General features: G+C 42.1%; 1 long non-coding RNA gene across 1 annotated transcript in view; it reads left to right on the top strand.

Moving 5' to 3' along the window:
* Positions 1–611: 611 nt before the first annotated feature.
* Positions 612–16,017, top strand: part of LOC141139335 (uncharacterized) — a 34,596-nt gene continuing 19,190 nt past the window's right edge. Inside the window, exons 1-3 of the long non-coding RNA XR_012243748.1 lie at positions 612–761; positions 13,428–13,577; positions 14,904–15,271. This is a non-coding gene — a long non-coding RNA (uncharacterized lncRNA). The remainder of the gene's footprint in view (positions 762–13,427; positions 13,578–14,903; positions 15,272–16,017) is intronic.

The following is a 16,017-nucleotide window of genomic DNA, read 5'->3' as shown; positions in this document are numbered from 1 at the left end:
GCCATGGTTATGTTCTCTAAATAATGTATGACTGTAATGCCCTGTACAAACAGTTGGATTTTCCGACTGAGAAAGTGCGATCGGATTGTGTTGTCGGAAATTGCGATCGTGTGTGGGCTCCATCGGACTTTTTCCATCAGAATTTCCGACACACAAAGTTTGAGAGCAGGATATAAAGTTTTCCGACAACAAAATTTGATCCTTTAAATTCCGATCATGTGTAGACAAATCCGACGCACAAAGTGCCACGCATGCTCAGAATAAATTAAGAGATGAAAGCTATTGGCTATTGCCCCATTTATAGTCTTGACATTCGTGTTTTACGTCACCGCATTCAGTACGATCGGATTTTCCGACAACTTTGTGCGACCGTGTGTATGCAAGACAAGTTTGAGCCAACATCCATAGGAAAAAATCTGATTGATTTTGTTGTCGGAATGTCCGATCAATGTCTGATCGTGTGTACAGGGCATAAGTCATTTTTGTCATAACATAATTTGGTGGGAGTGTAACTGTCCACTTGTTACTTTAAACCGTTCTTCAGCACTGACTGACAGGTGGAACCTTTATGTCTTGCTTTTGTTTCCCTGGGGAATGTTTTGATTATCAGTCCCTTCCTCCTTCCTCTAATTTTGGAGAAAGGGGGGCTCTCGTGATTCAGCATTCAGAGGCAAAGCAAGTCAGCAGTACTTCGTGGGAAAGTGATTGTTTATTGAAGTTTACTAAAGTTTAAAGTTGCACCCTATGGCAAGCGGAGCAAGGTATGCAATAAAGTTTTCACAGTGTTTAAGGAGTTAAAAAGATTAACCTCTGTGGTGTTCAACCTTACTGCACACTTTTGAGGCAAAAGAATAAAAGTACTGCACCCGTCAGAAGCTCTCCTCGTTATTTACTCAAATCCAATGGGGCCGCTACAGGCAGGATTTGACATGCAGAAACAAATGCAACTCTGTGTTCATCAGTGCATCAATAAATGTATTTTTTTCACAAGCAATATAAGTACCTGAACACCTGGTACCTCTTGCAGTCCATGTACAGCATAGCTCAGACTAGAGAAGCAGTCCAATCAGATGTGCTGCATGGCTCATGTGCTAAAAAGGAACGTGTTGATAGGAGAAGAGAACATATAGGGGAGATTAGCTCATTGGTGTGCAACATCGCTGGATTGAGATGGGGCTCAGGTAAGTATTTGGGGGGCTGAGGAGGGCTGCTGCACACAGAAGGTTTTTTATCTTAATGCATTCTAAATAAAAAAAAAACTTCTGCCTTTAGAACCACTTTAAAGTAATTGTAAATGATCACCCTGTAAAACAACCCAGTCAGTTTAAAATAGAAATAAAAAGGCAAAACATTTATGTATATATATATTAGAGCTGCACGATTCTGGCCAAAATGAGAATCATAATTTTTTGGTTAGAATAAAAAGATCACGATTCTCTCACGATTCTTGCAACGTAAAATAAAAAATGGGCTAACTTTACTGGTTAGTTTTTTTTTTTTTTTTAATTCATTAAAGTAATTTTTTCCAAAAAAAAATGCATTTTAAAGACCGCTGCGCAAATACAGTGTGACATAAAATATTGCAACAACCACCATTTTATTCTCTAGGGTGTCTACTAAAAAAATATATATAATGTTTGGGGGTTCTAAGTAATTTTCTAGCAAAAAAGAATTATTTTAACTTGAAACCAACAAATGTCATAAAAAGGTTTAGTGTTTAAGTGGTAAAACTTTTTTCACTTACACAGGAAGTCTATTCCATTGACAAATTGTTGCAATGTTTAGATTTTAGTTCAACTGATAAAGAATGTTTTGATTCTTGGCAGACTGCCCGGTTTTTTCCTACCTTTCTTATGATGGCTGTGGCTTCAGAAGAGCAGAGAGAATTCTTTATTTAACTCAGGTGCTGTCCATTTCTTCTGATCATCCTTGAGATGGTTTTACACCTTCATTTGAGTCCAGCTGTGTTTGATTATACTGATTGGACTTGATTAGGAAAGCCACACACCTGTCTACAGTATATAAGACCTTACAGCTCACAGTGCATGTCAGAGCAAATGAGAATCATGAGGTCAAAGGAACTGCCTGAAGAGCTCAGAGACAGATTGTGGCAAGGCACAGATCTGGCCAAAGTTACAAAAAAAATTCTGCTGCACTTAAGGTTCCTAAGAGCACAGTGGCCTCCATAATCCTTAAATGAAAGACATTTGGGACGACCAGAACCCTTCCTAGAGCTGGCCGTCCGGCCAAACTGAGCTATGGGAGGAGAAGAGCCTTGGTGAGAGAGGTAAAGAAGAACCCAAAGATCACTGTGGCTGAGCTCCAGAGATGCAGTCGGGAGATGGGAGAAAGTTGTAGAAAGTCAACCATCACTGCAGCCCTCCACTAGTCGGGGCTTTATGGCAGAGTGGCCCGATGGAAGTCTCTCCTCAGTACAAGACACATGAAAGCCTGCATGGAGTTTGCTAAAAAACACCTGAAGGACTCCAAGATGATGAGAAATAAGATTCTCTGGTCTGATGAGACCAAGATAGAACTTTTTGGCCTTAATTCTAAGTGATATGTGTGGAGAAAACCAGTTACTGCTCATCACCTGTCCAATACAGTCCCAACAGTGAAGCATGGTGGTGGCAGCATCATGCTGTGGGGGTGTTTTTCAGCTGCAGGGACAGGACGACTGATTGCAATCGAGGGAAAGATGAATGCGGCCAAGTGCAGGGATATCCTGGACGAAAACCTTCTCCAGAGTGCTCAGGACCTCAGACTGGGCCGAAAGTTTACCTTCCAACAAGACAATGACCCTAAGCACACAGCTATAATAATGAAGGAGTGGCTTCACAACAACTCTGTGACTGTTCTTGAATGGCCCAGCTAGAGCCCTAACTTATACCCAATTGAGCATCTCTAGAGAGACCTAAAAATGGCTGTCCATCAACATTGACAGAACTGGAGAGGATCTGCAAGGAGGAATGGCAGAGGATCCCCAAATCCAGGTGTGAAGAACTTGTTGCATCTTTCCCAAAAAGACTCATGGCTGTATTAGAGCCCTTTCACACTGGGGCGGGGGGCGGCGTCGGCTGTAAACGCCACTATTATTAGCGGCGTTTTACCGTCGGTATGCGGCCGCTAGCGGGGGGGTTTTACCCCCCCGCTAGCGGCCGAGAAAGGGTTAAATACCACCGCAAAGCGCCTCTGCAGAGGCGCTTTGCCGGCGGTATAGCCGCGCCGTCCCATTGATTTCAATGGGCAGGAGCGGTAAAGGAGCGGTATACACACCGCTCCTTCACCGCTCCGAAGATGCTGCTGGCAGGACTTTTTTTACCGTCCTGCCAGCGCATCGCTCCAGTGTGAAAGCCCTCGGGGCTTTCACACTGAAATGCAAGCAGCGGCACTTTCGGGTCGGTTTGCAGGTGCTATTATTAGCGCAATAGCGCCTGCAAACCGCCCCAGTGTGAAAGGGCTCTTAGATCAAAAAAATCAATAAAAAAATCAAAGAGAAAGCGCCTCTTAAGTATCAGTGTTTTATTCAAGTATTAAAAGCATACATGAGCACTTACATTTGGGCTGGTGAATGACAGCTTCCATAGAGAACAAAACCCATTTTAGATATTAGATCAAAAGGGTGCTTCTACTAAATACTGAGCAAAGGGTCCGAATACTTAGGACCATTTGATATTTCAGTTTTTCTTTTTTAATAAATCTGCAAAAATGTCAACAATTCTGTGTTTTCCTGTCAATATGGGGTGCTGTGTGTACATTAATGAGGAAAAAAAATGAACCTAAATGATTTTAGCAGATGGCTGCAATATAACAAAGAGTGAACAATTTAAGGGGGTCTGAATACTTTCCGTCCCCACTGTGTGTGTATAAATATATATATATATATATATATATATATATATATATATATATATATATATACATATTTTTTTATAAGTGATCACATTCCCTCTGTTCTCAGCTGCATAAGAGCTGGGGGGGAGAAGAAGCAGCAGCACTCTGAGCTTCCCAGTGGCTGTACAGTCAGTTTTTAATAGGAAGCCAGAGGGACTGGCAGGAACACCAGAGATTTCACATAAAGGAAGCCTACAGAGAGAATAGGATACTTTCTCATACAAGTACAGGGAACAACAGGCACATAACAGAAATATGAAGTTTTGGGGTAACAAACACTTTAACTGCAATAAGGAAAAATCAGGTCCCCTGGCCTGCCAGTGGGGACTGTTCTGTGTGCGCAGCTGTGCAAATATAAGGACTGGATGAACATAAATACAAATCCTTTGATAGGTAAAACCTCTTGCTTCTATGTATTTAATCTGTGTTTTTAGCTGAAGTTCAGCTTTAAATATAAAGGGAAGATTTTTGTAATAACGAAGATACATAATTTTCTCATCACTGGATAACAAACCACACTACATTGTTCTAGTACAATAACATTTTATTTGCAGTCATGAGAAAATATAAGTGAAAGGGATTTATTGAGATATTAATAACACATTGCTAGTCAGTAAACATTCCAAATGTTGCGCTGAGAAGCTTTGCAGTGTTCCGGAAGGCCCCTTTTCATCAGTTGCTTCTGCTACAGAAAATCGACTTCAAAAGCTTTGACATAAATAATGACATTTCATGGTCACTGGCTATTGTAAAGTAAGGAAAACTTAGCAATGGAAATTTAAATTGCTTTGGATTTTTAATCAACAGAAAATTCAGATATAAGCCGCCTCCAAGTGAAGAAGGAAGGGTTCCAGAGAGATCATTTTATCATAATAATTGTACTGGCAGCAATGAGATATTCTTGAAAGAGGCATCTTCAGAAACACATGCTGCATTGTGTTAACATATTTAAAATTGTGGTAAGTAGACAAAGTTGCTGTAGAGAAAAAAAAAAAAAAAGAAAAAACACATGACCGCATGGTGAAAGGAGCTGCGGTATATTAACTGAACTGCAGCCAACTGAGGTAACTTAATTTGTGGGAACTTAAATGTGATCGCTCATTGTAAGATCACTGCAGGGAATAGGGTGAAGAATGGCAATGCTATTTTAAAACAGAGGATGTTTACATGTCATTACAGATGAGTTTGCTGTTTAAAATTTGCTCCTTTAACCATTTCTGGAAATTAGACCCCATACCTGCAAAATTTGTTAGTTAGGTGTCTTTAAAGTCCAACTCCAGCCTAAAAACATTGCTTTGTAGACAATGCTTGCTCTGGCTAGCCATAGATGTCTCATTCAGCTCTTAACCACTTGCCGACCATGCCTTTTCAGGAACTTTTTGTTTACAAGTTTCAGGCTGGGTTCACACAATGTGGGGCACAGCAGGGGGTCCCCCGTTCACCATTTCAGGTCCGAATTAGGTCCGAATCTTTGCCTGAATTTGGACCTGAAATGGAGCCAAAGGACCCTTCTGCTGTGCGCTCCGCGGCCACCCTGGAGATATGTGAACCGGCTCCATTGAGAGCCAGTTACACTCTTCTGTCACATAGCTCCCAACTGTCCCTGATTTCGAGGGACTGTCCCTGTTTTGGAGCAATGTCCCTCATTTGGTCTGATCTATATAGATGTATATAAAATGATCTTTTTATCTATCAAAAAATGTTTCCCAGTGCTAAAGCTTTCATCCAAATTCTAAATTGCTGTATTTGTAAATTCCAAAAGCCAATATAAAGGAATAGTAGTGGTAAAAAAGCACTTGTGGGTTTAATCAATCTTGTTTTTTTTGTACAATTCTCCTTCAAGGGGGGTGTGTCCTATGCCTGTATACTTTTGCTGATAGGTGTCCCTCATTCCTATATCAAAAAGTTGGGAGGTATGGTGTCATGCAAATTGGATGCGGGGAAATCCACATCCAATTTGCATAAGTGTAAACCCAGCTTTAATCAATATTTTTTGCTAGAGAATTACTTAGAATGTTCAAACATTATACATTTTTTTTAGCACAGACCCTAGGGAATAAAATGGCGACGTTGCAATTTTTTATGTCACACAGAATTTGCGCAGCGGTTTTGCAAACCCAATTTTTTTTTTCAAAAAATACATGATGATGTTACGCCAAGTAGACAGATGTCGAACATGTCATGCTTTCAAATTGCACACACTCGTGGAATGGCGACAAACTACAGTACTTAAAAATCTCCATAGGCGACATTTTAAACATCTTTACAGATTACCTGTTTGGAGTAACAGAGGAGGTCTAACACTAGAAGTTATTGCTCTCACTCTAACGTCCGTGGTCATACCTCCCATGTGTGGTTCAAATACCGTTTACATTAGCATGTGAAACTTATGTATGTGCTCACTTCTGTACTCGAGCACAAAGGGATGGGGGCATTTAACTTTTTTTTTTTCTTTTTTTTTTTTTTTTTTTACATTATCTCTTTATTTTTTTTATATTTTTTTATCACTTTTATTCTTATTTCAAGGAATGTAAACATCCCTTGTAATAGAAATAAGGATGACAGGTCCTTCTTACGGAGAGATCTGGGATCAAAAAGACCCCAAATCTCCTCTTTACATTTAAAAGCAAAAGATCAAAAAAAAAAAAAAAAATATTTTGATCTTTCGCTTTAAAAAAATTATATATATTTTTTCCAGCCTGGACTGGAAGTGATGTTGAGACATTGCTCCAGTCCTCCAAGACCATAGAGTCGATCAAAGATTGTCAACTCTTTGATTGGCTATGGGAGCAACTGGCCGCACAGTTGGATCGTTTCTCAGGCGAACTGGCAGAAACGGTAAGCTCAAGACACACCAGTGAGTGGCGGGGAGGGGGGGTGTTATCACCTCCTGCCGCTCCAGAAACCGACCCAGCCGTTTGGACCGATTTCATGAGAAAGCCGGACGCCTGCAGAGAGAAAATGGTACCAGGGTTATGGATGATAAACCTCTTGAAGGCCACAATGTATATATACAGTGGGGACGGAAAGTATTCACAGTAAGGGAATCCTTACTGTGCATACGTGAATGGACTGGCTGCAGGGGAAGGAGGAGCAGGGCGAACTCAGCCGGAAGTGGAAGCGTACCTGTCAAAACCAGGTACCCGCTTCCCTCTCCCCCCTAAAAGGTGCCAAATGTGGCAGCAAAGGGGGGAGGAGTCAGATAAGTGTAGCTTCCCCTTTTGGGTGGAGCTCTGCTTTAACATCTGGTCACACCCCTTTAGCACCTGATAGATTAAATACATGTACAAACTATTGGGATTTGCACATATTTGAGCACAGGTATATCTTGTTTTTGTTGAGTTGCATAAAGTTGCATGACAAGAGAAAACGCCATGGGGTGGATTTACTAAAGGCAAATAGACTTTGCAAGTGCAGCTGTTCCAGAGCTTAGTAAATGACGTAAAGCTTCATTTACTAAATGTAGGTAAAAGCAAAAAAAACTTTAATAAAAAAACACCAGAACTGAAAAAGAGGGGGAAACATCTAATAGGGACACCTGTCCAAGTGGGCATTTTCCTCACTTTAGAAAAAGCTGGACATTTCCTTTTGACTCTGCAATACAGAAAGTAAAATTAACTCTCCAAAGTGGAACATACTGTAGATGGCATAAAACAGATAGGGGGATTTAACCATTCCTAACTCTATCCACAATGGAAAAATGTTTTGGCTTCAGATAAAGGGTAGCTAAACTGAAAGAAATACTCACCTCCTCCTTCCAGCGATGGGATCTGGTTTCATCGCTGGCCACTGTCATCTTCTCCCAGGCTATTTCTGTGTGCAAGGTTTTTCGACCTGTTGATTTGCAGGTCAGGGAATGATGTCCTCCCGTGCATACACATGGGAGTGCATCATTTTGGCACAGCCATAGTGCACCAGGAACCCTCGATGAGCTGTGCATAAGCAGCTCAGTGTGCATTTGGTGGAAGACTATGAGCAGGCTGTTAAAGTGTTACTAAACCCAGGACCATGCATTCACTATATCTGGTCTCCCACAGTACATAAAACATGGATATGCAATAGTATTAGTAAATATAAACTGCTAAATACCTTTTTCATCAGAAGTTAGAGCAGTTCTGTGACTTCTATCAGTGTCTGGTTAAAGCTTGTAGGAGGAGTTTTCATTTTCCTGTGGTTGTCCTATAAGGCTGCAGGACCCCAGAACTTCTGTCTTGATAGTGCTGATTTGCCCTGTGCTGATCACATGCACCCTCCCAAGAAAAGAAAAAACTCTCTAGAAGACATCCCAACCTGCAGAAACTTATTTTAGGGAGGTGGCAAACTCATTTCAGGGAGGTGGCGCTTCGTGCCCCCAAACGCCCTCCCCCCACCCCCCGCGGCAAAATATTATTTAAATCACCTTTTCAATATTTTTTCGCAGTGCTTCTGGGGTGGGGGTGGGTGGTATGTGGACGGTGTCAGTTTTTTTTTATTTTTAATAATTGATTTTTTTTTACAATTTAATTTGTTTTTAATTTTTTTTTCACATTGCTTTTTGGGGGGAGGGGGTTGGGGCAGTGGACAGTGTTGGTAGGGCAGGGGAGAGTGGTGTCAGTAGTTTTTAATTTTTTTATAATTCTTTTACAATTTTTTTTTTATATTTTTTGTGGGGCTTTGGTGAGATGTCAGGGGTCTAAATAGACCTCTGACATCACCCCTTTGAAACAGACAAAGGGACTGAGGACACAGATTTCCCAGTCCCTTTCTCAGCACTAAAGATGAATGAACAGGAGACAGAGGCTCCTGTCCATTCATAAACTGAGCAGAGTAACACACAGTTTACTCTGCTCATTTATCACAGGACACAGAAGTTATCTCCATTAATTACTTCCCTCCGCAGCCGGAGGAAGAGGAGAACAAGAGGGGTGCGGAGATGGACATGGAAGGGGCCGGAGGAGAATGGGGGTGGAGAAGGACATGGAGGGGGCCGGAGGAGGATGGGGGTGGAGAAGTACTTAGAGGGGGCCAGAGGAGAACGGGGGCGGAGAAGGACATGGAGGGGGCCGGAGGAAAACGGGGCGGAGAAGGACATGGAGGGGGGCCGGAGGAGAACGGGGGCAGAGAAGGACATGGAGGGGGCCGGAGGAGAACGGGGGGCGGAGAAGGACATGGAGGAGGCCGGGGGAGAACAGGGGCAGAGAAGGACATGGAGGGGGCCCGGGAGGAGCACACAGAGCAGCTGGGGATGATCGGTGCGGCTGGAGGGACAGCTGTGATCACTGCCCTCCCTGTATAGCTTTTTAGCTGACAGCTGAGGGAGGGAAAGAAGGAGAAGCGGCTGTCAGCTAAAAATCTATACAAAGGAGATCGGTGATCCCAGCTGATCCCCGCCACATTGATCATTCCTGGGAGATCGGGAGGTGCTTGTGGGTGTGCGGGAGCCGCTGCAGAAATGCGGGAGTCTCCCGCACCTTCCGGGAGACTTGAGATGTCTGCTCTAGCAATACACACCAAACTGAGCATATGCAGCTTGTCCCCTAACTTCTGTTCTATCAGCAGATGGATTGGAGACTGTGGAAGAAGGAGGATCAGAGAAGACAGGATCAAACTGCCTTTTTACACAGTGCAGAGGATTAACCCCTTAGGTTCCACAGTAAGTACAACAAGCATGCTTTAACCACTTCCCGCCCGCCCTATAGTGGATTGGCGTCCGGGAAGTGGTTCCGTTATCCTGACTGGGCGTCATATGACGTCCAGCAGGATAACATGCCACGGCGCGCCCGCGGGGGCACGCATCGCGGGGATCGGTGGAGTGGTGTGTCAGCCTGACACACCACTACACCAATCTTGGTAAAGAGCCTCCGGCGGAGGCTCTTTACCACGTGATCAGCCGTGTCCAATCACGGCTGATCACGATGTCAATAGGAAGAGCCGTTGATCGGCTTTTCCTCACTCGCGTCTGACAGACGCGAGTAGAGGAGAGCTGATCGGCGGCTCTTCTGACAGGGGGGGTCTGCACTGATTGTTTAGCAGCGCAGCCCCTCCTCAGATCACCACACTGGACCACCAGGGATCGCCACTAGGACCACCAGGGAAGGGGCAACATGTGGATGGCCAGGTATGTACCCCATGGCCATCCACATGTGCCCAATCTGTGCCAATCAGTGCCCACAAATGGACACTGATTGGCACCATTATGTTTTAGTTATGCCCAGCAATGCCACCAATAAATTTTATCAGTGCCACCAATCAGTGTCATCAGTGCCACCTGTCATTGCCCATCGGTGCCACCTGTCAGTGCCCATCTGTGCCCATCTGTGCCCATCAGTGCCCACCTATCAGTGCCCATCAGTGGCACCTATCAGTGCCACCCATAAGAACCCATCAGTGCCACCCATATGTACCAATCAATGCCACCTATGAGTGCCCATCAGTGCCGCCTATGAGTGCCCATCTGTGCCACCTATAAGTGCCCATCAGTGCCGCATACCAGTCCCACCTATCAGTGCCCATCAGTGCCGCCCATCAGTGCCACCTCATCAGTGCCACCTCATTGGTGCCACCTCATCGGTGCCCATCAGTGCAGCCATATCAGTGCTCGTCATTGAAGAAGAAAACGTACTTATTTACAAAATATTTTAACAGAAACAATGAAAAACTTGTTTTTTTTTTAAATTTTCGGTCTTTTTTTATTTGTTGCGCAAAAAATAAAAACCGCAGAGCTGATCAAATACCACCAAAAGAAAGCTCTATTTGTGGGAACAAAATGATAAAAAATTTGTTTGGGTACAGTGTAGCATGACCGCGCAATTGTCATTCAAATTGCGACAGCGCTGAAAGCTGAAAATTGGTCTGGGCGGGAAGGTGTCTAAGTGCCTGGTATTGAAGTGGTTAATACAGACTGATTTTACTGTTGTGGGTTTAGTAACACTTTATGTGTTTGTTTTTGCAGAAGAGACAAACTATGTCTCTTATTTAATAAACACCCGCCTGCTCAGAGCTTTTTATAAGTTACCTTTAGCATAGCTCCCAACTGTCCCTGATTTTGAGGGACTGTCCCTGATTTGGAACAAAGCCCCTCTGTCCCTCTTTCCTCCTCATTTGTCCCTCATTTTGGACTGATCTATATAATTGTATATAAAATGTTATTTTTATCTTTCAAAAAAATATTTCCCAGTGCAAAACCTTTCATCCAAATTCTCAATTGCTGCATTTGTAAATTTCAAAAGCCAATACAAAGAAATAGTAGTGGTTACATTTTTTTTTTTTCTTAATAATTATTTTTAAGGGGGCGCGGCAGGGTGTGTGTCCTATGCCTACATACTTTTGCTAATAAGTGTCCCTCGTTTCTATCTCTAAAAGTTGGGAGGTATGTCTTTAGTTCCACTTCTACATTCAACACCTCTGGGACTGCTAAATGTCTGTATCGCCCACTTTGTGCTATGCTTCCTTCTGCTGACCCCCCATGTCCCTACTGTGTCCCGTTCAACCCACGCAATTGCATTTGCATTGCTTGACATTTTGTAAGATTTTGGCTGCGCAGTGAACAAACGCATTGACATTTTTTTTTTTTTTTTACGCTGGTTCACCTATATGTATTTTTTAAAGAACATTTGCACACAGGTCATGTTAGCATGTTACGTAGCCAACATGTGACATGCACCTTGTTAAAATTGTGTAAAAAGACTCTCGCTCTTCTAGCCCCTCCTAAAAGGGCATTTAAATGTGTCCCTCTAATGCATATGATTTCCTTGGGCTAGCTTTTGCTTTTAAAGGGGAACTCCACACTCCATTCTCCAATGCTCTTGTCTCCCCCTTCTAATGCATATGATTTCTTTGGGCTAGCTTTTGCTTTTAAAGGGGAAGTCCACACTTCACTCCATTCTCAAAAGGCTGTGAGCTACCTTCACCAATCCAAACCACATCCTTTTTCAGAGCATACAACAGGGCCAGCTAGGAAAGGGGCGAGAAGAGCGATCACCCAACCCCCTCATGAACCTACAAGGCCACATGCACTCAACATAGCTGGCTGCCTTTGGGGCATGTTGGGCTCAGCCCAATACCAACCACAAAGCACCTTGTACCCACTAGTTTAAAGGACCTTTCCACATTCCGTAAAGCCCCCTGTCTGCAGCCCCCCACACCCCCAGCCTAGGGTTGTGTGGAAGAGGCCCTTGTCCCCCTGAATATGGGAAGAAGGCAGTTGACTTTTGGGGTGCCCGAGCCACTCCGGCCCCCAAGAATCCACCCCCCTTTCATGGGCTGGCTTGCCATGTGTTTGGCTAGGTGTTTGTTAGTGTTTGGGAGGGGCACAATATTTTTTTCGTTTGGGGTGGGATTTTTCATTCTCATTTTAAGCTTTAACAGACCACCCAAATGACCTTGTATGTATTGGGGGGGGGGGGACAGGTTATTTTTTGTTTTGTGTTAAAATCTTGCAGCTGAAATGTAGATTTGTAACTTTTCTCTAAAGCCGTACATCTTTGAAGCAGCATTTTGGATACATGCTACAGATGTACCACTTTACAGGCAGAGTAACCCCCCCCCCACTTCTCCTTGTTTCGTTTTTCAGGTTGTACAAATTGGTGACATTGATATATGTCCCTTAGGGTGGGACCTGGGCCCCATACCCATTTTAAGGCCAATAACTAGAAGATAAGTCAGCCAAGTGAGGACTAGTAAAATTCACAAGTCAGTTCCCATAGACTGCAATGGTATTTTTTGTATAACTTTTGTCCATGTTAGGCTCTTTGTTTGCCCCCCTTGACTGGGGGGTGTTTGTCCCATCTGTAATTTTGTAGCATGCTGGATGATGTGCTTAATTTTGGACAGGGGGATGGCTTATTTTGCACTAACTGCATTTGGGTTGGTCTGGGCATGCTCAGGGACTTTGATTTTCTCCTGTGCCTTTTTGTGTGTGAAATGCATTTGGGTTGGTCTGGGCATGCTTAGGGACTTTGCTTTTTTTTTTTCTTCTTTTTGTGTGTGAACAGCACTTGGAAGTTTCTGGGCATGCTCAGAGAGTGTGTTTTTTTTGGGTTAGTAATTTAAGGACATCCTTAACAGGTGTACCCACTTTGAAATTCTGTCTCTACACTGGGAGAACTTGCATAGTCTCTCTTTGTATTTTGTTTGTTATATCTTTGCAAAATAGATGTGTTTAGAGCAAGTTTTTTTTACTTTGGTTTTTTGATTTCTTTTTTTTGGTGGGTGGAATATTTTCCCCTGAAATATTTTTGATGTTGTCTACATGTGTCATTTGTAGGTTGTTTCACTTTGATTTTATTGTCTGTGCTGCATTATTTTGCAAAATCTTCCTCAAAATGTTGTGACTAATTAATGTTTAAATGCTTAATAGATGTCCGTTTGTGGGCGCACTCCTGTTAATTTCCTTTGCAAAATGGTCAGACCTCAAAACCATATTCTTTTAGTGTCTCAAATTAACATACATGTGTTTTCTGCTTTCCTTGCTCTTTTCCAAGTCCTGTTTTGTTGACCAATTTTTTGTAGCAAATTTTTATGTTTTATGTGTTTTGTTCATTTTCTTGCAACAGATTTCCCAGCTGCAGCTTAACTAGGCTGATTGGCATGGCAAAACAAAAAAGGTGTGATTTGTCTACGTCCTGATGCCTTCATGGTAGCATATGCATGGATTGTGTGTATGTTGCCATGGATAGGCACCAGGAAAGGAAAATTACAGAGATGTAAGTATTCATTGTTCCATTTAAGCACAATGGTTCTCACCCTCAGTCCTCAAGTACCCCCGACGGGACATGTTTTGTAAATTTTATCTTAGCTAAAATAGCTGTCCAATATATCAAGCCATTGACTGTGATTTAAAGCACCTGTGCAAGATGAAGGAAAACCTGAAAACATGGCCTGTTGGGAATACTTGAGGACAAGGTTGAGAACCACTGATTTAGAGCACTGAGCTAAAATTTAGCTCAAGATATTCCTATTCTAATTGTGGGCCTTTGAGGGAAACCAAGTGAGTGTTAAAGCCCCTGCTTGTCTTTTTTAGGTTGGACTTTGTGTCCCTTTTCTGAAAATTGGCTTCACTTCCTGTCACAGCCAAACAGAAAGTGAGGGTAAAAACCTACCAATGCCTTTCCTTGGGGACACACAGGTCAATCTAACAGGTCAATCTAACTAGTGTCCCCATTAGGCCAAATGCACTCTAGCACTTTGTTGTGTACACCCCAAATTATGAGTGACCTTTTTAGGTCCAAAAAACACAGCTTCATTTCCATGCTCTGTTGCATACAAAGCACAAGCATGATTAGAGGAAAGCTTTTCTCATCCTCTAAAAGGTTACAATATTCCCATCAGAGAACATTATACCTGTCAATCGTCCTATGTTGTGTACATTATAAAATGTGCCTGTGGTCTCCTTTATGTAGGAGAGACCACACAAAAAATTAAAGACTGTATAGCCAGGCACAAGTATTCAATCAGGGATAAACTGGTTAAGCTCCCGTTGGCTAGACACTTTGTTGAACAGGGACACACTGTGTCACAACTAAGATTTATGGTAATTGATGGCATTCCTAAAAACAGACATGGAGGTGATAGGGAATTGGCATTAAGGGAGCGAGAAGTCAGCTGGATACACCGGCTTGACACCCTTCAGCCGAAGGGGTTAAATTCTGATTTCGACTTGTATCTATTTATTTGAGCATTTAATGAATTATTGCATTTGATTTCAACTCCAGGATGGTTCGTTTGATTCTATGTTTCCTTTATTTATGATTGCCCACGCTGTTCATTATTATTAGTGTATTATTGATCACATATGCGATTTTGTACATATTACATGTGTGAAGTTGCATGGGCGAACTAGTGTGCACTGATAATTGCACAGTGGTGGTTATTTTTGAGTGTATGTTTATCAAATTAGATCTCTAGATATACATCTCTAGATATACACATATATTTTTTTTATATCTTTAATACAGATTTTTCCATTTCATTATTTTTGTTTTAATTTAATTTCTTTTGGGTAATTGATTATCTGTTAATTTTATTTTTAGGATTCCTGATAGATATATCCAAAGGAAATAAAAGTGTAGCGCTATTTGGACCCCTCACGATCGCCGCTATTTGATATTTGAGCTCTGTTTCGTTCTTCCAAAATGTGAGTCTGTTTTTTATTATTTTAATAAACTAGTGTTTTTAAACGTTATCACGCTATGTGAGTTTTGTTTGCCCCTTGCATGGCATATGAACTACACGTGTGGCCTATGCTGGATCACCTATGAGAGAGGAAGCCGTGCGGGTACCCCTTTCTTCTTTTCCACCATCTGTTGATGACATCTGACAAGACGCACTTCTCAGAACCAGTGGTTATTAAGCCTTTTTGACTTGTCTGGCGTACGCCATTTCAGGTCAATTTTTTCCGGTAAGCCTCCTCTACTTCTGGTGTTGGCCCCGGCACTGATGTACAATCTATGCACACTTGTGGTCTTCCTTCTGCCCACTCGCCAGATTTGATGTAACCATACATCTGTGAATACCATCACCCCCATTGAACTCTGCTGATGTTTTCCTCACTATTTTTCTACACATTTTCTATGGACTGTTAAGTTGTATGATTTTTTATGATTTATGGAACCAGCACAGGTTTCTATTAATCACTGGCACATTTGATAACTAAGTATTACTTTTTTTTTACCTTATATGTGATCAACACTGATTAATTATTTGACACTATCCATATTATGGTCAAACATATTTTGGTAGTATTCACCATTTTTATATGTTCTTATTGTAATATACACGGTTGTGGATGTGATATATAGCACTACACTTTTATTTTATTTCCTTTTGATTTTTTCTGCCTTGAGTCTATAGGTGTGTTGGCTGCTTTTTCATCATTTTCTCTAAACGTATTTTTGCTGATAGATATATTCTACAAGGTGGGAGCATTTTTTTGTTTCTGCATCTGACCTATTAGGTCCAAGATCATAGTAAATTCAAGCTTGATGGTACACAACAATGTTTTCTTTAATTGATTGACTGATTCCAGATACATCGTTTGCTCGTCCTAATTGACAATTAGTGAACTATATATTCAGCCACATTTTTGATCATTGTATAGGCAAGATTTTCTGAAGAAGGGCGTGATCCATAATAGCACAAAAATGT

The sequence above is a fragment of the Aquarana catesbeiana genome, linkage group LG04 (assembly GCF_042186555.1).
Source record: "Aquarana catesbeiana isolate 2022-GZ linkage group LG04, ASM4218655v1, whole genome shotgun sequence".
Classification (NCBI taxonomy): domain Eukaryota; kingdom Metazoa; phylum Chordata; class Amphibia; order Anura; family Ranidae; genus Aquarana; species Aquarana catesbeiana.
Note: the sequence above shows the minus strand (reverse complement) of the source record. Positions and strands in the feature narration are given on the sequence as shown.